The sequence below is a fragment of the Phocoena phocoena genome, chromosome 5 (assembly GCF_963924675.1).
Source record: "Phocoena phocoena chromosome 5, mPhoPho1.1, whole genome shotgun sequence".
Taxonomy (NCBI): domain Eukaryota; kingdom Metazoa; phylum Chordata; class Mammalia; order Artiodactyla; family Phocoenidae; genus Phocoena; species Phocoena phocoena.
The window spans coordinates 85,268,395-85,274,394 of NC_089223.1; positions in this window are offsets into that span (position 1 = coordinate 85,268,395).

Consider the following 6,000-nt stretch of genomic DNA (forward strand, 5'->3'; position numbering starts at 1 on the left):
CCTCTAAATAAACTCAGAACTTTGATTTATAAATAAAATTAGTATTAATAGAAAAAAGTCTATTTAGCAAAATAATTCCATTTCTGGTTATCTAACAACAACCCAGTAATAGAAGGAGATTAAGAGGCAGAAAATGTAGGGTTGCAAAATCAGGCTCTAAGCACTCTTTAGAAGGTACAGAAAATGGTCAGGAAGATAAGAGCAGACTGATGCAGCCTCTGACCAGAAACTTGGTGACCAGTTTAGGGTCACCAAGGCCCCCTTCCATTTAATTAAGTATTCTCTTTTTGAACAAAAAAGGGAAAGAAGGTAAATGAAGAGTGCAGACCTTTTTAAGAACCAAAAGTATTTTGGGAGAGGTCTTTGGCTGAATTCAGTATGAAAATATGAAACCTGTTAGACTGTAGCAACTGCATTCTCAATATTGTAAACAAAATCAAAAAAAGATGAGTTGAGAAATTTTGTTGAAGTAAAAGTCTGGTAGCCCCAAATAACTTTGTTCATGATGAAATAAGAAAGCATGATGTGGTCATTCACAAAGGAAAAGGCAAGAACCATCCTTCTAATGGCCTATCACAACTTTTTAAAAATGAAGTGGAAAATTGCTTTGGAAAACATAAAGCTCCAATACTTTACATGTTTTTCTAAAAATAGGCAGTAAAGAAAAACAAAACGACAATGACCAAACAACAGCTTCAGTTTCCAGCCTTTTAAAATAACTAAAGGCGATTGTTATTGAGATTTTACTGAGATATTAGCATTAGTAGATTTAATAATAGTTTTAATGTTCCTATTGAACCTAATACAATTTTGTGAGCTTATTTTTCCAACATACTTTTCAAAACAGTTTTGAATTTTCAATCATAAAACAAATGCATATTATATAACATATCAATAAAATATATTAAAATATTCACGTTGCTTAAGAAAAATGTTACCAATATTTGAAACATCTTGTGAATCTCAGCAGTGAATTCACTTTTTTAAATTTTCACCAAAAAATATGTATCCACAAAAATAAAGTCTTCATAAGTTATGTTTCTAAACTGTATATAAATGGACTATAAATTTACATATCCTTCTGTGTTGCCATTTTTCTCAAAATGTTTTAGAGATTAATTAACATTGATATGTATTGATAGATATATTTCATTCATTTTCAATGATGGATAGTATTCAATTGTGTAAATCATGATAATTTATTTTTCTATTCCCCTATCAGTTTATATTCGATTGTTTCTTTTTTTAAAACTTTTATTGACTGTTATATTGACAAAACAGTCAATAAAAGAAAAAACAGTTTTCTCTTGAGCGTGTACCCAGGAGCCTGACCTATGTTTAATAGAGTATACATGTCTTCAATTTCACTAGGCAATGCTCACCTCTTTCCCAAAGTGCTTGAATTAACTTCTTTCTCAACAGGAAAGGATGGGAGAGTGGAGGGTTTCCATATCTCCACATTTGTCAACACACAGTACTTTCAAAGACAGTATTTGTTTCTCTAACCTGTTGGATGCTTGAAGTGGTACATTGTTGTCATTTTAATGTGCATTTCCCCAATTAGCAATGAGTTCAACATTTTTCTAGGCATAAATTAATAATTTGGATATCTACCTATGTGAGGTAACTGTTTAGTTTGCCCAATATTTTTGTTTGTTTTTTTTGGATATCTCCTATTAATTTGTTGTATCTTTGTATCTAATATGTTTTACACATAAGCTCTTCAAGACAGCTGCCCTTAATAAACAGCATATGGAGTCTTTTAACAAACAGATACCCTCAATTTTAATGTAGTTGGTTTTATTAATTGGTAGCATGTTTTGTGTTTTAAGAAAGCTTTCCTAGCTTGAGGTCTCAAAGATACTCTCATATATTACCTTCTAATGCTTTTTGTATTGCCTTTCTTATTTAGGTAGTTAGTTTACCTGGGATGAATTTGAGTGGGAATCAGATGTCTTGTGTTTCCCCAAGACATCTGATTCCCACTGGATGCCCAATTATTGTAGCATCAATTTCGAAAACACGCTGTTTTCCTAGCTGCTCTTCAGTGACCCTTGCCAAATACCAAGCATCTGTATATGTGTGATCTATTTCCGGGCTCTCAATGGTCTATCCCTGCACCAATACAACTCTGCAGAATCTACATAGCTTTATACTATATAATGATATTTTGTAGAACAAGTCCTCCATCCATTTTTTTCCCCTTCAGACTATCTTGGCAAGTATTGACCCCTTGCAGTTGATTTCATATAAATTTAAGAATCAGCTTTTTCGTAAAATAAGTGTTGCAAATGGGCTGGGATTACATTAAAATTATAAATCAATTTCAAGAGACTTGACATATTTAAATATTGAGTCTTCCTATCCATATGTGGTATACCAATAGGTTTAGTTAATTCTCTAACACATCTCCTTTAAGTATAACAATTATCTAGGAGTTCTTGCCCAATATGTATTTATTACCATATATGCTTTATTTTTATAATATATTAATATTTCTTAAAAAAATTTTTAACTAGGTTTTTGGTTGATATATATAAAGTCGATTATTCTGTATTATTTTGTATTTAGCAAGCTTTCAAAATTCTTGTAACATTTGTAGATTTTTTTGAATTTTCTATACACAATATAATGTGAAAATTACAGCAACTTTGATTCTTCTTTATCAGTCCTTATAAATTTATTTGCTTATTTTGCCTTACTGAGAAGGTCGGGGCTTCCAGTACAAAAAGAAATAGAAGTAGAGATATGGGACAACTTTTTCTTGTTGGTGAATTTAAAGAAAACCTTTCAATATTTAAAACTTGAGTGGGAGGTTGGTTGTAGTTTTAAAATATATATATATATATTAGAATAAGAAGTTTCTTTCTAACCTCAATTTGCTACAAAATTTTCATCATGAATGATTACTGAAGTTTATCAAAAATATCTGTTGAAATAGTCACATGATTAAAAAATAAACTGCTACTAAGTGCACTGCTTTGATTGGTAGTATAGTAACTTTTGAGAAAATAATTCTAATATCTTTAAAAAAAAACCTAAATCTTTAAGAAACATCAGTAAATAACATAAGGTCCAAGTAGACTTTCTTTTCTGCATTCCCAGCTTTCTATTCTTAAATTCACCCACAGACACAATGCCTTTTATTATGTGTTTATAATGGAAGTGCTCTGTTCATTTTACTAAAGAGATTTTTCAATTCTTCATACACTTTTTAAGACACTTCTTCTGAAAATCATAAACTCAGTAGGTCACATACAACCGATATGTTACATTACGAAAATTGTTATATTTCAGTGAGATACAGTGTTTCCTTTTAAAACTAGCAGCTTATATATGAGCATATAGTATTTGAATATATATGTTGGAACACCATTCTGTAATAACACATGATGTCATATTACATTTTGAGACCTAAAAAATAATTCATATGTTGAAAATAGGTGGTCATTCAATTTGTGAAAGCATGAAGACTACTACCATGTAAAAATCTTATTACTGCAAAAGAAATTACAAAATACATAAGGATGCCATATTTAAAATATGGCACATATTAAAAATACATGACAAGAACAAAATAGAAAGAGAGAGACAGAGAAATTTTTCAGAGTTCAAAAACTAAAGCAGGAATCCAGATAGGTAAGCTGAATGAAGACCTAGGGACATATGCTGAAATGTGGGACAGGAGATGAACATTTCTTTAAAGCATTTTAAATGCCTTAACCCATGTCATCATATGGGTTTACATCTATGTGTTTACATTTATTGTGTTTCTGTAATACACCAACTGGCCATCAATACAACTTAGCCTAAAAGCAGTGTTTACATCTATTGTGTTTCTGTAATGCACCAACTGGCCATCAATACAACTTGGCCTAACAGTTTAGTCTGGTACAAGAGTGGTTTGAAGATGAGCTGAGAAAATAACCAAGATGCATGAGATGTAAAACTCATAAAATATGTTCTTGCATGTGTATAACTATTTTTCATTAAATGACCTGTTATACTTAGAGAAGATTTTCAACTCAGTCAAATGAACAGTATGATTTTAGTCTCAACCAATTTCCTACAAACTTGGCATAAAACAAAACTAATCTTAGAGCACATCCAGTTCTTCATTAATACAATCTCATATTGTGTGCTTCTGAATAATCTTATATATTTGATACAGTGAAAAATACACACTGAGACTGTCTTTTAGTTAATTTAGTTAGAATTTTTACCATAGGTATTCTTATCATTCCTCGTAGACAGTAATCCATCAACTATATTAGAGCTCAGATTTGTTGCTTCATGAAGGATGGGCTCATCTGATCTTTGTCTTTTGTTGGTACATGATTTCTAAAAAGACTGCATGTTTCTTTATCACACATCAAGAAGTTCAAATTTAACTCTCTCCCCACAAACTCACCCACACACTTCTGAAAATAATGAGCCTTGTTGTCATGCCAGTAATCTCTGTACAAACATAAAGAATTATATGAACGAATGTAGCTGCAGCACTGTTTGTTGGGAAAGGAATGCTTTGTCTCAGAAGCACCTATTGATGAAGTCAGATACATTCATTAAGTGGTGTGAAGGAGCAGATGTATGCCTGAAGCCCTTGGAGACGTAGAGCTTGAATTTTCATGTTCCAAATGGGACTCTATCAGATGCAACATCCCCAGTGACAGAGTCTCTTCCTCAACTTTGCTTAGTTTTAAGTGCTGCTACGAAATATTGTATGATAGTTAGTTTCAGTACAGTTAAAAGCTTTTATTTTTAAATGCCCTACATGTTTAATTTACTCAGTAAACTGAAATATGTCTGATCTCTTACCAGCTTGTGTCACAATAATGGCTGTTTTTTAAAGGCTCAGCTGGGACAGTAGTTAAAAGTCCTTGAAAAGTAAATGGCATACATTCAATTAAGCTAAGGAGATAGCTAAAACAAGTATTATTTAGTGGGTTTTTAATTAGATGACTTCTATTAAATTGGTGCTCTAAAAGGGATTTCACAACCTCCCAAGATTATGCTAGTCAGAATTGAGTCGATATAAATTCCATTTAATTCTATCTTGTGAGAGCTCTCTCACAGATGGGATATTTCTCTGTCATCAGCATCCATATGCCCAGCATTGCACCATTAATTCCCCAAATGATGCTCAAGAGGTAAAACAAGGTAGCTTAATCTCAGGTGGTAAATCAAAGAAACAGACTTTCTTGTCATGAGGCACAACAGACTCTAACTTTATATTCCTGAAATTTTCCAACATCAGCGACAGAGCAGCCTGAGTCCATGATTAGGACTCCTTTCTTGCTTGAAAATTTCTGAGGCAGAGAGAAAGAAAATTTACCCTTTTCTCCACTAGGAGTATCCACATTCTTTCAGCAGATCTTACTTGTATTTCTGTAAAGGGTCTTTTAAGTTCTGTCCCCTGTTGGCCTGAGTCTTACTCCTTTTTACCATTTCTGCCAAATTTCAAAGTTTTAATTCTGATGATGTTGAGCTTCTTCTTATTTTCAAAATCACCGTGTTCCTCTATTTCTTGGTAATTTTTCCCACCATCTGGGATGAACCTTCATTTGGGAAACTCTGTCCCTCCTTTAAACATTGCTTTAGCTCACCTTCCCCGTGACTCTTCTCAGAAGACACACGCTCCATCCTTCCAACTATGCCTCCCCTAACAGAGTGAACCTCTTGTTTCCGTTTGGCAATTCTGTTCCAGGCACACATATTGTGCTTATTATTCTATGCTATAAATGTCTATTTCCCACAATGGACAACGAGATTTTTTTGGTCAAGGATGTTATGTGATTCAGATATTTATTCCATTCCTTATACTAGGCATGCAATAAAATTTGAAGTGAACTAAATTATTAATATATTCCCCTCCTTTACTCTTCCCACTAACTGACTTGTCGTCTACTGATTCACTGTTTCAAGTACACAAAGAAAGCAAAACACACACGCGCGCACACACACACACACACACACACACACACACACACAAGTTGGTAC